An 18007-nucleotide genomic window follows, 5' to 3' on the forward strand; every position below is an offset into this window, starting at 1 on the left:
CCACAGCCTGAGGCGGCTCAAACTCAGGTGCCATGAGATCATAACCTGAGCCTAAATCAAGAGTCAGAAGCTTACCCAATTGAGCCACAGAGGCACCCCATGTTGACAGTTTTTATCATGAATGAATGTTGTACTTTGTCAACTGCTTTTTCTGCATCTATTTAAGTGATCATATAGTTTTTATTCTTTCTTTTGTTGGTGTGATGTATCACGTTGATTGATTTGCCAGTAATGAAGCATTCTTGCATCTCTGGAATAAATCCCACTTGATCGAGGTGAACAATTTTTTTAATGTATTTTTGAATTCAGTTTGCTAATACATTATGGAGGATTTTTGCGTATATGTACAGCAGAGATATTGGCCTGTAGTTTACTTCTTTTAAAGTGTCACCGCTCAGAAATTTTTAAAATAGTTTTTTTGCAAATCTGAAAAGAGAAACAGTATTTTTTAAGTTGTTAGAATTCAGTTCTCCAATGACTTCTTTTCAGTACTGCTGTACCTCACCAGCAGCAGGCTGGCATTGATGAGAAAACAAAAATAATTATGCAATTATTATGAAACTCTGTTCAAAGGTACTTTTTACTTTACAAATGGCAGAGGAATGGGTGAAGAACCGGTCCCATTGTCCCATATAATTTCCTCCAAAGTATCTGTAAACATATAAGAAAATTTATAACATTAGTTCAATGTGCATCCAAGATTTTCTTGCTCTTAAGGGTCAGATTCACTGTGCAGTTTAATAGCCAAAATCCTTCCCACAAAATAAGAAAAGGATGGAAATTCCATCTGAAACTCAAAACAGCTTTTTGAAAAGTAAAAGTTTTTAAAGTTTAGCATATTTATGTCTTATTTCACTATCTTCAGTGTTTGGATAATTCCAACGGCAGAATTAATACTCAAAAATCCCACCAGCAAAAGGGTTTCTGTTTCTAAGGCTACCAAAAATACTCCTTTTGTAGGATGACTTTCATCACTATTAAAGAGACAACAGATATGACTGCACTTGAAATACTCATCTTGCAAATTCCTCAGTTATTTGAACTTTTTGATCTCTTGTAAGTGCCACTACCTATACAAATGTGATTTTATTTTTTAGATGTGCCTAGACTTTCAATAGAATCTAGAACAGAGGTAGAAAAAGTTTCAAAGTCCTCGTTTAAAGAGCTTTCTCTAATTCTTACATTCAATAGAGGATTAATGCAAATAAAGCTGAGGGTTACATGGAACCCAACACCCCAGGAAAGAATCCCAGAGTGTGCTTATTGGTTTTTCCTTACCATTTTCTTTATGGGCTCATTTCACATCGATCTCACACCTTGGATAAAATACAGGTCTGAAGGGTCACTTGAATGAGAGATTTTCCTCTTTTAACACCGAATAGAAATTGAAGGCTTTGATATTGTCATGGAAATGACTCTGTAAATAGCACTCAAAGGCCTATTTTTCAAACCAGAATGAGCTGGAACAATGTTTTCTTTTTCTTTTCAGATTATGAGATTGGAGTTTGGGTAGGGAGAACCTCTGGTCAAGATAGTGGAAGGAAATGGGGAAAAAAGAATGTGCCCGAGAGAATTCCTCTCACGTATGCCAGCAAATTGTATAGCACAGCTTTATTCAAAAAAGATGTTTGTCTTGTCCTTCAGGTACACGAATACACAGCTTGTTGAGAACTGGACAGGAAAGGTAAAATAAGAAAGAAAAAATGGAACAGATCATTTGTCTCTGAGCCTTAGTTTTAAAAGGCAAGTTTCATGCTGGAAATGACACACACAAACATTAAAAAAAATTCTACTTTTGAAAGTAGGTAATTAATTTTTTAAGTAGGATTTGAGAAAGAAATAGATAATGTTCCAGCAAATATTTAAATGCTTAGTTAAATCAGTGTTTATTTTGGTGTTTGTATCATGTAGAATTGTATTTTCTGTTAACAAACTGTAAATAAATAAAACCTTTAATTCTCTTAATTAAAAAAAATAAAAAAGAATAGGTGGAAGCAGGGAAATGATAATGAATTGTTACTTTAAAAAATACCCTCATACAGAGACTATTAAATGGGATTTCAAGTGTTAGGATCTCAATATTATCTTAATTTCTGCCCTTCTTAACAATTTTTAAAAATAAAAATGCAAGGGTCCTCTCCATTTCAGACAAATTAAACATTTTTTAGAGAAACTAACTTAGAGAAAAATCCCTAGATTTAAACTTTGAGGATAATTTAAAGCTAATAATATTGATTACTGGTGCAAAATACGGTGTTTTCAAAGTCACGATACAGTCCATATCCTGCCTCTCACTTTAGGGGCACATTCTTTTATAAAACACTCTTATCAACTTTTTAAATATTTGTTCTTTGAGTCCAAGAAAAAGGTATAGGAAATGCTCACAGCATCCATCCATCAACCCCTCCTTGACCTTCAAGAAAAAGGTAATGTTTTGTCACTGCTAAACAGGCTTAGGGAATGCTTCTGTTGGTCACCTAGCTTGTGGCAACTAGAGGCAGTCTAAAAAGCATTTAAAGCATCTTAGAATGAGAGATAATTAACAGTTACTATTGAATTTTAACAGTAGGAGTTTCCATTTTAAAGTAGTCCAGCTAAATGGAATGAGTATCTAAATTCATTTGAATTCCATTAACATATGCCCAAAGGCAACTCATATTATATGGAAGCAGTCCTTCCAGTTGGAGTTGGAAGTATTCAGACTCTTAGGTGAGAAGCCTCTGCTTTTGTGTTAAAATCTGCAACTGGCTTCTCAGCCTCACTTTTAATTCAGTTGTGTCCATCCCAGTGAAAGAACAGAGTGGTTCGCTATTCTCTCTATTCAAAGACATGCCTTGCATTTAGAGGTACGTTCATAAATGTTTGAGAAGTGTGCTTTTAACATTAATCAAGAAATTACCTAAAGTGAACTGAGTGCAACCTCTATTGAAGATTAATATTTAACACAGAGCACCTATAAAGATAATGATTCTCTCTTCAACAGACAAAAATAAAATAAAGCACTGAATAGTTCACAAAAAAAAAAAAAAAAAAAAGAAAAGAAAGATAGAAAGAAAGAAAAAGAAGAACAGAGAAATCCAAAACAGGGATTAGGCAAAATAAGAAAAAAGAACTTTCCAATGACATAAAGATTGAAATTAAGATTCAGGAAACATTCAAATCCTAGATCTATTTAAATTTGTCTCTATTTTAAAGAGGCTGAGTCCTTTCCTAGAAGCCTCATGCCGATATAAGGACTTAGGTAAAGGTGGGGAAAATGGGACCTTCTAAAAAACATTGAACTTACAAAGGGCAGTAACAGGAATTTCTCTTGTAAGGAAAAATCTAATGCACTCTCCAGTGCCAAATACTTTGAGTTTAATCCTGTTAATCAAGCCTGAAATAGGGCAAAATCTTAAATTTGTATAGTTCTTAATAGTTTACAAAGCTTTTTCAGTAAATCTATCCCCTTTAGCTATCTATTTTCTTCATGGAAATTGTTGATACTGTTAGGGTCAGGCGTAAGGCAGGGTAAAGATAGGAGTCAGAGGCTAAAAAATTTTAGCCGTCAAAGGCTTTATTTGGGAACTAAGGTCCTGGGCGAGGTTCCCTGACTCACGGAGACAGAGAGAGGAGTGAGGGAAGTCGCACCCAGGTGTGGTGGGGTGGGGTTTTTAAGCTGCAGCGGTTCCGGGTTTAGGTCCGGGTGGGCCTTTTTCGAGTCAGGTCGTGCTGTCGCTCGGTGATTGGTTGACCTCCAATTCGTTCTGGCAGCTACTAGGGGCTTTTCCTTGGGTTGCGCTGGCAAGATGGCCATCCCCTCTACTGTGGTTCCAAGGACATCCTAACAGATACCTGATATATTAGACATTTATTTGTTTATGTCTTTATTATCTTTGTCCTACTGCTAAAATGTCACTCCATAAAAGCAGGGATGTTACCCTGAATTGTTCAATTCTATATCCCCAGTATCTAGAACATTGTTTGGTGCATAGAGGACAATAGATTATTTGTGAAGTGAATAAATTCAGTAAATTAAATGGATAAATACTATTGCATTCAACCTTTGAAACCTCCTGGGAAAAAGACATGCATTTCTTACCGCCTTTACAGATGAGCAAACCAAGACTCAAAACAGTAAATTATTTATAATAGTATAAACAGTTAAGTGGGGTCAGAGTTATAATTAGAAAGAACCAGGTCCTGGGGCACCTGGGTGGCTCAGTTGGTTGAGCATCTGACTTTGGCTCAGGGGGTTTGAGCCCTGTGTCAGGCTCTGTGCTGACAGCTCAGCTCCTGGAGCCTGCTTCAGATTCTGGAGCCTACTTCAGAAAGATTCTCCCTCTCTCTCTTTCTCTCTGTCCTTTCCCCACTTGCACACTCTCTCTCCTTCTCTCTCAAAAAATAAACATTAAAAAAAAAAAAAAAGAACGAACGAGTTCCCTTGTAGTACTATTTTTTTGCTGACCTGTGCAAAGGGACTAGGTTATGGGTAGTCAAAGATTACTGCCATCAGAATCAACCCATTTTCACTTTTCATGAAGATGAAAAGATTCAAGAAGAAAAAAATGAATAAATTCAAGTCCTCTAAAACAATAGGTACCACCCTTTCTCAGTTTTCTTTCCTCTTTGATCACTTCCTAAATTAAATTGCCCTGCTGATGTGTCTGTTGTCTCAGCACCCACTTTGCGTTTATGATTTCCCTCCTGGTATCTTATTTTCTATCCTATGTAATTACTATGGCTACAGGTATCATTTATTGAGCCCCTTTTACACAATATTAGTCATTTTCACTTGTTGCCTCACAACCAGGAAACTGCAGATCTATCAGGCTTCAAAGACAGGCTCTTTCCCCACCAGATTGCCTCTATGAAAAGACCTGGCTCATAGAGGCAGCTTTTGGGAGGCCCAGAACAGAGTCCCCTCTCACCCTTGACAAAGGAACTCAGCAAAAACTTAACCCTATACTGGTTAGCTGCAGGGGTATTGTGGCATAGGAGTGTGACATGGGCAAAAGGACACCTGATTATTAGCACTCCAGGATTCCTAACAGGTTAGAGGTATCTGAAACTCTCCAGCCCATCAGGATTTGATTTACAATTGCAGTGAGAAAGAAGGTAGAGATTCAACCAATAGTTATTTTAGCAGACTCTGACCCTGATGGTAATGGGTGGATCAACTTTATCCTTCTCCTTCATCAGTTACACCAAAACAGTTTTGTAAAGATAGAATGCTATCCTACACTTCCACCCCCTGCTCTTTCTTTCCTTTTCTTCTCAGTGAAACACTAAGTTCATTCCTTTTAGAGCTAATAGTAAGCAGCTACAGAAGAGGACAGCTCATGATTCTCACATCCCTCCCAATAGCTCATGCAGATTCTGCCTCTAAACTGGTGCCTCCCATTTTCATTAGAGTCCAATCTGGTGCTTTCTAAACAATGGCTGAAGAAAAGAGATGGGGAGACACAAATATTTTAGTCATTAGGTTTCTGTCCTTGAATATGCTGATCAGACCATAAAAATAATTTTTTTCTGAACCTGACCTTCAGTTACTAACATTTTGTGAAGTCATTTGAGAAAGGAACCAAGTTAAATAAACAGGTGCACTGGTGGATTTATGACACTGGACAAGCAAGATACAGATGCTTGGTATAAGGCCAAGTTCTGGGCTCCAAGGGGCTTCTGCATATGTATAAAGACAAATAGGAGGAGCTTCAGAAGCATGTACTAGGACAGGGCTGAGATCAGGGTATTTCTTTCAATTGTTAAACAGTGTGTGCTGTGTTGAGCTTTAGTCTAGACAAGATGGAAATGATGCTAAGACTATTCATCAGCGAGGATGAACCACACAGCTCAAACAACAGAAAAAGCCCTGCCAATCAAAAGGTCAGAGAGATGGGAAAGACAGGGAGGTTTGGATCCTTCTTGAGAGTGAATCCAAATACCCTCAGCTAGGAAGATACTTGGAGTTATTGCACGTGCAGACGATGGAGATATTAGAGAACACCTAAGTCATGTATGTGCCTAGATACAAGGCAAAGAACCAATTTACATTTGAGCCATTGTGTCTTTCATACTCCATTTTGGATAAAGTTTGTTTAGGGAAGACCAATTAACCAACCTAGGCTTCAATCAATGTTAATTTTAGTTGCTTGTGGAGGCTAACATGATGAAAACTATAAACAAACAAACAAACAAACAAACCAGGCCCCATTCCCTGGATATTCTGATTTAATTGGTCAACAATGAAATCTTGGAATCAATTTTTTTCTTAAAATCTTTTAGGTGATTCTAAGGAGTAGCAGCCAAGATTGAAAAGCACTAACCTGACAAAATGAACAATATTTTAAATAACATATTTAGTAAATATTCCTAGAGTTGTGATAACCTCACAATGATTTTTTTTAAAAAGACAATATGTGGTTATATTGCAGTTATGATGAATATTTACAAGAGTCATGGAAAATAAAAACCCTTCCTAGTATTACACCAATGGCTTACTGAGGGATGGCTATTCAGAAACTTGTAAGAATGGGTACCTGAAGACTTCATGGGACATCGATGTCTTACAAGCCATACATTATTTACATCTAGACCCAAATGTGAGAGGGAGATATCTTGTTTAAGCCATTTCTATTTTACTTTTTTGTTATTTGCAGCAATAATTAACTGCTAATAAATCCTAGTTAATTCAGGCTGCCTTCATCAGGATGTCTATCACATGAAGAGAGACTGCCCAAGAGTGAAGACAAAACAGAGGAAAGTAGAGCAAAAAGAGGAAGACAGAATTCTGTTGATACAATTTGAGTCACTAGATCTAGCCATGCCTAAAGTCATACCTTTCAATTTTTTAGTTGTATAAGTGAACCTATTTACTTTTTAAAGATATTTTAAAGTTGAGTTTCCGTCATTTAAAAGAAAAAGGTCCAGATCAACCTAGCAATCTTCAAGAAATATGCTCTCAATAATGTATTAATGTATATGACACTATTTTGATCAATTATGGGCTATGGAATTGGGAGTAGGAATCAACTTATTCAGATCTCCAGATTGTCAAGCAAAGGAGAGATCTAAACTGACATCTTGGTTACATTAGCATCCACATTATTCCTTTACTGTGGGCATCTTATTTTTATTATTTTAAAATACCATATGGGACTCAAGTGGCTTCCAAGAGTTAAGACATTTCCCTGGAAAATGGTAATTTAAGATTTATCTGCCTTCAAATTACAGGAGAGACCAAACGATTTTGAACAATGGGACTGGAGGCAGACCAGTTATGAGTAGGAACTGAGAAAATGGAGGCCTCGTGGCACAAGAAATAAATAGGAAGGGAAAAAAGTTAAGAAAACGAATTCAATTTTTAGCTTTAACATATTTATGTCTTACTGGTATTCTATATTAGTAAAGTACTTTGCAGTTCATGACATATTTTCACACGCTATCTCATTTGACACTTAGCTATAATTCTTTGGAGTTAGTAAAGCAGGTAATTAGTTTCAGCATTTTAAAGAAGTGGATATGAGGCTTAGTGTGATTATGGGTCTCACCCAAAGTCACATGGGTGTCAGGGAAGGGTTCAGAATCCAGATTTTCTGATTAACAATCTAGTATTGATGTACCAGGTCTCTCTGTACACAGAGATTCACATATAAACAAAGTTTTCTTTTCAGCAACTTTACTCATTTGTTTGTTAATTTGACTTCATTGTTCATTGTTTTCTTTTAACTCATGACCTCTCCTGAGTAGTGATACAGGCTAAAAGATAGAACTTCAGCCTGAGATGAATCATCTTAATAATGCAGTATTAGAACCAAGGTGTGTGTGTGTGTGTGTGTGTGTGTGTGTGTGTGTGTGTTTATCAAGGGAGGGGAGAGAGGAATTATCAAACAATGACCCCCCAAAAACACAATCTTGAGTCCCATAGAATGGATTTATGTTAATTTTTCAAATCTTTTCTGTTCCTTGCCTCCTCCAAAATGAGATCACCTCTCATTCATTCTCATACCAGTAGCCCTGATAATTTTAATAATTTGCCATTTCAAGGAGCCATGGGAAAAGAAAGGAAGTTGCTTTTAGACAGTGTCTTATTCAAGCAAACGGAAATGGTTTCTGAACCGCAGAAAACAAATAAACATGCCTCTCCCTGGAACTTCACTAGTGTTTGCCTGTTGTCTGGCACTAAAAAGTGTGCTTTAAAATAATGGTTCAGTGTGGGCCTGAAGATTCTGAATGCTAGTGGGGCTATCTAAACTCTAGAAGAGAGGATGTTGACTGTGTATAGGACCACTGAGCTTGGACAAACTCCCAAATGCTGGGTGTAAAACCACATGCTAAATGTCTTTCCATACAGCAAAATGAAATGCCAAGCCCTTAATGGTCAGCTTTGCTTTCACAATTTCCCAAGTATGTTTCATTGTTGCTCAAAATATAAGGCTAGCATACTATGTATATAGCCATATTATATGACATCCATCAAGATCCAGATGCTTGACATTCTGGTGACGTTGTAAAGCATTCTAAAGAACTATGCATTTTCTGTTATCATGTCCATTGACATACCTTTCATCCTTTACTTGTGAATTAAAAAATGTGTAGTTTGGAATTCTGTGGGATCCCATTGAATTCCTTAGGACCATGGTCAAACATAGCTAAATGGTTATCCTTTTCCATAATATTATTCTTGGGCATGGAAGGGAGTATCTTCTTAATAAAGGAAAATTGGCAAAGAGACTTCTTGCAGTGCAGTTCTGGTCTGGCACAAAATGTGAGGCGCCGGGGATGCAAACATCTCATCTTCAGATCCTTACCTGGCAAAGATGCAAGAGGACATATTCCATGGCGTTGCTCAGCAATCTGCAGCACCATGGTAGGTCTCAGGTCTTTGGACTGACCTTCTCTCAGATGGTAGAAATCCAAAGTAAAGCAATGTGACCTGGCAAATGCAGGATCCTGGAGCAGAGCGTGTGATTTCTTCCATTCCTATGGAGATCCTCATTTGGCTGAAAGTCCATCCAGGGACAAAGTGTTTCCAGATCTTTGGCAGAAAAAGAAATGCCCTCTTTTCAACTTTCTTTATTTCAAAGAAGTATAATGCTGAAAAGAAAATGTGAGTATCTTCTATACTTTTGCTATGGCAATAACAGCCATATAGATCTTAATGCTTATACAATACTGGTGTTAACAGTAGCTACTTGTAAATAAAATCATTTAAAGAATATAGCACTTGTTTTTTTCTAATCTATAGAATATAAGATGAGATAGTAAATGAAATATGTCTGCATATGTGTATATATGTATACATGTGCAAACATGTATGTGTGACATAAAATGTGATGAAATATGTACATATGCATACATGCATAATATGTGTGTATGTGTGCACACATGGGGTGTATTGAGCATGCGGGATGCATGAGATACAATCACAAAAAGCCACTTTGTTTTTGTTTGCTGTCCTTTTTAGTTGGAGAACATCTTCCTCTACCCCTGGATAAAAATAAGCAATCTCATGCCTGTTCTTCCACATGATGTGGAAAATCCTACAATCACTTTAATTTGTAAAATACAATTTTAATTCAGAAACTAGAATTTTCAGGTCAATATATGAATCAGTGTGGCAAAAGCTGTCATTCCTCACTACTCTGCCCTCATCCCGTTTAATAGGCTTGCACATTCTTCTCTCAGCTACTGTGAAAATGGCCTATGAATGGCTCTGAGAGAATTCTCTCAAGAGAACTGCCATCAGCTGACAAGTGCCATCTTTCCTGGGAAGTCATGATACCACTCCCCTACCTCCCCCCCACGTATGTATCAATAACTGATTTTATTTATTTTATTTATTTTTTTATGGTTATTTATTTATTTATTTATTTTTCCCAATATATGAAATTTATTGTCAAATTGGTTTCCATACAACACCCAGTGCTCATCCCAAAAGGTGCCCTCCTCAATACCCATCACCCACTCTCCCCTCCCTCCCACCCCCCATCAACCCTCAGTTTGTTCTCAGTTTTTAACAGTCTCTTATGCTTTGGCTCTCTCCCACTCTAACCTCTTTTTTTTTTTTTCCTTCCCCTCCCCCATGGGTTTCTGTTGAGTTTCTCAGGATCCACATAAGAGTGAAACCATATGGTATCTGTCTTTCTCTGTATGGCTTATTTCGCTTAGCATCACTCTCTACAGTTCCATCCACGTTGCTACAAAAGGCCATATTTCATTCTTTCTCATTGCCACGTAGTATTCCATTGTGTATATAAACCACAATTTCTTTATCCATTCATCAGTTGATGGACATTTAGGCTCTTTCCATCATTTGGCTATTGTTGAGAGTGCTGCTATAAACATTGGGGTACAAGTGCCCCTATGCATCACTACTCCTGTATCCCTTGGGTAAATTCCTAGCAGTGTTATTGCTGGGTCATAGGGTAGGTCTATTTTTAATTTTCTGAGGAACCTCCACACTGTTTTCCAGAGCGGCTGCACCAATTTGCATTCCCACCAACAGTGCAAGAGGGTTCCCGTTTCTCCACATCCTCTCCAGCATCTATAGTCTCCTGATTTCTTCATTTTGGCCACTCTGACTGGCGTGAGGTGATATCTGAGTGTGGTTTTGATTTGTATTTCCCTGATAAGGAGCGACATTGAACATCTTTTCATGTGCCTGTTGGCCATCCGGATGTCTTCTTTAGACAAGTGTCTATTCATGTTTTCTGCCCATTTCTTCACTGGGTTATTTGTTTTTCGGGTGTGGAGTTTGGTGAGCTCTTTATAGATTTTGGATACTAGCCCTTTGTCCGATATGTCATTTGCAAATATCTTTTCCCATTCTGTTGGTTGCCTTTTAATTTGTTGGTTGTTTCCTTTGCTGTGCAGAAGCTTTTTATCTTCATAAGGTCCCAGTAATTCACTTTTGCTTTTAATTCCCTTGCCTTTGGGGATGTGTCGAGTAAGAGATTGCTACGGCTGAGGTCAGAGAGGTCTTTTCCTGCTTTCTCCTCTAGGGTTTTGGTGGTTTCCTGTCTCACATTCAGGTCCTTTATCCATTTTGAGTTTATTTTTGTGAATGGTGTGAGAAAGTAGTCTAGTTTCAACCTTCTGCATGTTGCTGTCCAGTTCTCCCAGCACCATTTGTTAAAGGGACTGTCTTTTTTCCACTGGATGTTCTTTCCTGCTTTGTCAAAGATGAGTTGGCCATACATTTGTGGGTCTAGTTTTGGGGTTTCTATTCTATTCCATTGGTCTATGTGTCTGTTTTTGTGCCAATACCATGCTGTCTTGATGATGACAGCTTTGTAGTAGAGGCTAAAGTCTGGGATTGTGATGCCTCCTGCTTTGGTCTTCTTCTTCAAAATTACTTTGGCTATTTGGGGCCTTTTGTGGTTCCATAGGAATTTTAGGATTGCTTGTTCTAGTTTTGAGAAGAATGCTGGTGCAATTTTGATTGGGATTGCATTGAATGTGTAGATAGCTTTGGGTAGTATTGACATTTTGACAATATTCTTCCAATCCATGAGCAGGGAATGTCTTTCCATTTCTTTATATCTTCTTCAATTACCTTCATAAGCTTTCTATAGTTTTCAGCATACAGATCTTTTACATCTTTGGTTAGATTTATTCCTAGGTATTTTATGCTTCTTGGTGCAATTGTGCATGGCATCAGTTTCTTTATTTGTCTTTCTGTTGCTTCATTGTTAGTGTATAAGAATGCAGCTGATTTCTGTATGTTGATTTTGTATCCTGCAACTTTGCTGAATTCATGTATCAGTTCTAGCAGACTTTTGGTGGAGTCTATCGGATTTTCCATGTATAATATGTCATCTGCAAAAAGCGAAAGCTTGACTTCATCTTTGCCGATTTTGATGCCTTTGATTTCCTTTTGTTGTCTGATTGCAGATGCTAGAACTTCCAACACTATGTTAAACAACAGCGGTGAGAGTGGGCATCCCTGTCGTGTTCCTGATCTCAGGGAAAAAGCTCTCAGTTTTTCCCATTGAGGATGATGTTAGCTGTGGGCTTTTCATAAATGGCTTTTATGATCTTTAAGTATGTTCCTTCTATTCCGACTTTCTCAAGGGTTTGTGCTGGATTTTGTCAAAGGCCTTTTCTGCATCGATTGACAGGATCATATGGTTCTTCTCTTTTTTTTTTATTAATGTGATGTATCACGTTGATTGATTTGCGAATGTTGAACCAGCCCTGCAGCCAAGGAATGAATCCCACTTGATCACGGTGAATAATTCTTTTTATATGCTGTTGAATTCGATTTGCTAGTATCTTATTGAGAATTTTTGTATCCATATTCATCAGGAATATTGGCCTGTAGTTCTCTTTTTTTTACTGGGTCTCTGTCTGGTTTAGGAATCAAAGTAATACTGGCTTCATAGAATGAGTCTGGAAGTTTTCCTTCCCTTTCTATTTCTTGGAATAGCTTGAGAAGGATAGGTATTATCTCTGCTTTAAACATCTGGTAGAACTCCCCTGGGAAGCCATCTGGTCCTGGACTCTTATTTGTTGGGAGATTTTTGATAACCAATTCAATTTCTTCGCTGGCTATGGGTCTGTTCAAGCTTTCTATTTCCTCCTGATTGAGTTTTGGAAGTGTGTGGGTGTTTAGGAATTTGTCCATTTCTTCCAGGTTGTCCAGTTTGTTGGCATATAATTTTTCATAGTATTCCCTGATAATTGCTTGTATCTCTGAGGGATTGGTTGTAATAATTCCATTTTCATTCATGATTTTATCTATTTGGGTCATCTCCCATTTCTTTTTGAGAAGCCTGGCTAGAGGTTTCTCAATTTTGTTTATTTTTTCAAAAAACCAACTCTTGGTTTCGTTGATCTGCTCTACATTTTTTTAGATTCTATATTGTTTATTTCTGCTCTGATCTTTATTATTTCTCTTCTTCTGCTGGGTTTAGGCTGCCTTTGCTGTTCTGCTTCTATTTCCTTTAGGTGTGCTGTTAGATTTTGTATTTGGGATTTTTCTTGTTTCTTGAGATAGGCCTGGATTGCGATGCATTTTCCTCTCAGGACTGCCTTCGCTGCGTCCCAAAGCGTTTGGATTGTTGTATTTTCATTTTTGTTTGTTTCCATATATTTTTTAATTTCTTCTCTAATTGCCTGGTTGACCCATTCATTCTTTAGTAGGGTGTTCTTTAACCTCCATGCTTTTGGAGGTTTTCCAGATTTTTCCTGTGGTTGATTTCAAGCTTCATAGCATTGTGGTCTGAAAGTATGCCTGGTATAATTTCAATTCTTGTAAACTTATGAAGGGCTGTTTTGTGACCCAGTATATGATCTATCTTGGAGAATGTTCCATGTGCACTCGAGAAGAAAGTATATTCTGTTGCTTTGGGATGCAGAGTTCTAAATATGTTCCAAATCTGTCAAGTCCATCTGATCCAATGTATCATACAGGGCCCTTGTTTCTTTATTGACTGTGTGTCTAGATGATCTATCCATTTCTGTAAGTGGAGTGTTAAAGTCCCCTGCAATTACCACATTGTTATCAATAAGGTTGCTTATGTTTGTGAGTAATTGTTTTATATATTTGGGGGCTCCGGTATTCGGCGCATAGACATTTATAATTGTTAGCTCTTCCTGATGGATAGACCCTGTAATGATTATATAATGCCCTTCTTCATCTCTTGTTACAGCCGTTAATTCAAAGTCTAGTTTGTCTGATATAAGTATGGCTACTCCAGCTTTCTTTTGGCTTCCAGTAGCATGAGAAATAGTTCTCCATCCCCTCACTCTCAATCTAAAGGTGTCCTCAGATCTAAAATGAGTCTCTTGTAGACAGCAAATAGATGGGTCTTGTTTTTTTATCCATTCTGATAGCCTATGTCTTTTGGTTGGCGCATTTAATCCATTTACATTCAGTGTTATTATAGAAAGATACGGGTTTAGAGTCATTGTGATGTCTGTATGTTTTATGCTTGTAGTGATGTCTCTGGTACTTTGTCTCACAGGATCTCTTGTAGGGCTGGTTTAGTGGTGACGAATTCCTTCAGTTTTTGTTTGTTTGGGAAGACCTTTATCTTTCCTTCTATTCTAAATGACAGACTTGCTGGATAAAGGATTCTCGGCTGCATATTTTTTCTGTTTAGCACACTGAAGATATCGTTCCAATCCTTTCTGGCCTGCCAAGTTTCAAAAGAGAGATCAGTCACGAGTCTTATAGGTCTCCCTTTATATGTGAGGGCACGTTTATCCCTTGCTGCTTTCAGAATTTTCTCTTTATCCTTGTATTTTGCCAGTTTCACTATGATATGTCGTGCAGAAGATCGATTCAAGTTACGTCTGAAGGGAGTTCTCTGTGCCTCTTGGATTTCAATGCCTTTTTCCTTCCCTAGGTCAGGGAAGTTCTCAGCTATAATTTCTTCAAGTACCCCTTCAGCACCTTTCCCTCTCTCTTCCTCCTCTGGGATACCAATTATGCGTATATTATTTCTTTTTAGTGTATCACTTAGTTCTCTAATTTTCCCCTCATACTCCTGGATTTTTTTATCTCTCTTTCTCTCAGCTTCCTCTTTTTCCATAACTTTATCTTCTAGTTCACCTATTCTCTCCTCTGCCTCTTCAATCCGAGCCGTCGTTGTTTCCATTTTGTTTTGCATTTCGTTTAAAGCGTTTTTCAGCTCCTCGTGACTGTTCCTTAGTCCCTTGATCTCTGTAGCAAGAGATTCTCTGCTGTCCTCTATACTGTTTTCAAGCCCAGCGATTAATTTTATGACTATTATTCTAAATTCACTTTCTGTTATATTATTTAAATCCTTTTTGATCAGTTCATTAGCTGTTGTTATTTCTTGGAGATTCTTCTGAGGGGAATTCTTCCGTTTGGTCATTTTGGATAGTCCCTGGAGTGGTGAGGACCTGCAGGGCACTTCCCCTGTGCTGTGGTGTATAACTGGAGTTGGTGGGCGGAGCCGCAGTCAGACCCGATGTCTGCCCCCTGCCCACTGCTGGGGCCACAGACAGACTGGTGTGTGCCTTCTCTTCCCCTCTCCTAGGGGCGGGATTCACTGTGGGGTGGCGTGGCCCGTCTGGGCTACTTGCACACTGCCAGGCTTGTGGTGCTGGGGATCTGGCGTATTAGCTGGGGTGGGTAGGCAAGGTGCACGGGGGGGGGGGGGGGGGGCAGGAGAGGCAGGCTTAGCTCGCTTCTCCTTAGGTGATCCACTTCAGGAGGGGCCCTGTGGCAGCGGGAGGGAGTCAGATCTGCTGCCGGAGGTTTGGCTCAGCAGAAGCACAGAGTTGGGTGTTTGCGTGGAGCGAGCAAGTTCCCTGGCAGGAACTGGTTCCCTTTGGGATTTTGGCTGGGGGATGGGCGGGGGAGATGGCGCTGGCGAGTGCCTTTGTTCCCCACCAAACTGAGCTCTGTCGTCCGGGGGCTCAGCAGCTCTCCCTCCCTTTGTCCTCCAGCCTTCCCGCTTTCCGAGCAGAGCTGTTAACTTATCACCTCCCAGAGGCTAAGTCGTGCTTGCTTTCGGAACACACTCCGACCGGTCCCTCCGCTTTTGCCAGCCAGACTCGGGGGCTCTGCTTGGCCGGCAGGCTGCCCCTCCACCCCGGCTCCCTCCCGCCAGTCCGCAGAGGGCGCAACGCCTTGCCGCCCTTCCTACCCTCTTCTGTGGGCCTCTTGTCTGCACTTAGCTCCGGAGACTCCGTTCTGCTAATCCTCTGGCGGTTTTCTGGGTTCTTTAGGCAGGTGTAGGTGGAATCTAAGTGATCAGCAGGACGCGCGGTGAGCCCAGCGTCCTCCTACGCCACCATCTTCCAGCACTATTCTATCAATAACTGATTTTAAAGGTACGAGAGGGCAGACCCTGGCCCCAGGGGAGACAATTCTGTTGTGTAACTAAAGTTGCATGTATCCTGAAATCATACCCTGGCCCCACTTTTTTACTTTTCTTATCCTTAAACTTAATGACTTTTTCTGAAGAACACTCCTCAAAAATTGGTTAGTCCTGAATTTTACACTCAGTCTCTGCTTCTAGAGAACGCAATGTGAGACAAGACAAAACAAAACAAATCCCCATTTCCATTTCAAGTTAAGATTTTCCACCACCCACTCAAGGTAGAGTTGTCTGCAGGAAGTTCAGCAGCCTTCAGAGAAGGGGAGGCAGGTTATTTAATATTATATTTCCAGCATACCACTACTTTACTCACCACCAGCTACCGCTAATTATCAAGTAATTTTCCTGTATCTCTTGAAATGAATATATTATTTTTTAAGACTACAAATATATTGTAATACAATGATATTTTCTGACACTGCTTCTGGTGGGGACAACATCTTACATAATCATGACATTGTATAGATTTTGAAGCTGTGTTGTTAGGACATACTCTCAACACTTTATCCTCTGCTTCTCTATTTCCCATCCTATTATCTAGAATTTTACTTTTGGAAAGGTAAGAGGTTTTTGGTTTGTTTGTTTGTTTTCCCTTTGGGCTCTGATAATCTTTTGGACAAAATAAGCTTTACCACATTTATCTAATCATCTTTATTTTCCATATCTTTTGCTGCGTCTCCTAGAATTGCTTTTCTTCTTATTGGAATACTCCTCCAAGAGTGTTTACAACGTGGTTCTTTGTGAGACAAACTTGGTATGACTGAGAACATCTCCATTAAGCCCTCCTTGGTGCTACTGAAATCTGGCTGTGAGTGTCCTCTGGGTGGCAAGCACCAAATTTGGGGGCCCTTTGAGGGATGCCCCTCACTTTGGAGCCTCCACATTGCAACAGTGCACCTTTTGGTTGACCTCTTGTGAACCCCCCCAGATCTTGACCCAAAAAGTACACCCATACACTCTTGCTTCTGGGGTCTCCTGGCCTACAAAGAAGGGAGGAGGGAGGTTCTTTGAAGACAACACAAACCTGCTTATCTTCTCTTGGCCCACAGGAATCTCATTTATCCTCAGACCTCCAAAATGTTGGTTCCTCCAACTTACTGACTTCTCTCCTCACTGGGTCCTTATGGGTGTGTTGTCCTGCCCACCTCTCCAAGGCAGGAAGAAGACACTGAACACACATTAGTTTCTTTCAAATTCTCTTTTAGTGCTACTCCACTCTAGCACTGAGGGACTCATGTTCTGCAGCTCAGGAAGCCTTCTTTCATATTTTCACTCTTCTGTTACTGAAGATTAGGAATAAAATGCCTCTGACTTTTCAAGAGCATTACTAAAAAGTAGGACAATGGAGTAAAGCCTTCAAAGTTTTGAGGGAAAATGTAATGTGAGGCAAAATAATCTAAACATTTATACTTTGCCAAGTTACAGAGAGAATAGAGATATTTTCAGACATAGAAGATCCCCAAAACTTTATCCAACATGTACTCTTTCTCGGAAAGTTACTAATGAATATATTCCACTGAATTAAGGGAATTAAGGCAAGAGAAGGAAGAATGGGATCCATAAAACAATCTAACCCAAGAGGGAAGCAAAGGAAATTACCAGAATGATAACAGGAGATCTCAAGACCAGCCTTTTTACCACCTAGAGAACAACTTGTCCAGATTGGAGGTGAGAAGGCTTTGAGACAGACGTCTTTAAAAAGATGATACTGGCAAATCAAAACCTCAATAAGATACCTTACACCTGTTAGAGTGGCTGTTATAAATAAGACAAAAAAACATCAAGTGTTGAAGAAGATGTGGAGAAAAGGGAACCCTTGTACACTGTTGGTGAGAATGTAAATTGGTGCAGCCACTATGGAAAACAACATTGGGGCTCCTCAAAAAATTAAAAATTGAACTACCACATGGTCCAGCAATTCCACTTCTGGGTATTTATCCAAAGAAAATGAAAACACTAATTTGAAAAGATATATGTACCCCTATGTTCACTGCAGTATTATTCATAATACCCAAGATATGGAAACAACTTATGTGTCCATCAATGGATAAATGGATAAAGAAAATGTACACATACACAATGGGATATTATTCATCCATAAAAAAGAATAATATCTTGACATTTGCAACAACATGGGTGGATCTTGAGAGCATGAAGTGAAATAAGTCACA

Source organism: Panthera onca, chromosome A1 (assembly GCF_046562875.1).
Source record: "Panthera onca isolate mPanOnc1 chromosome A1, mPanOnc1 haplotype 2, whole genome shotgun sequence".
Lineage (NCBI taxonomy): Eukaryota > Metazoa > Chordata > Mammalia > Carnivora > Felidae > Panthera > Panthera onca.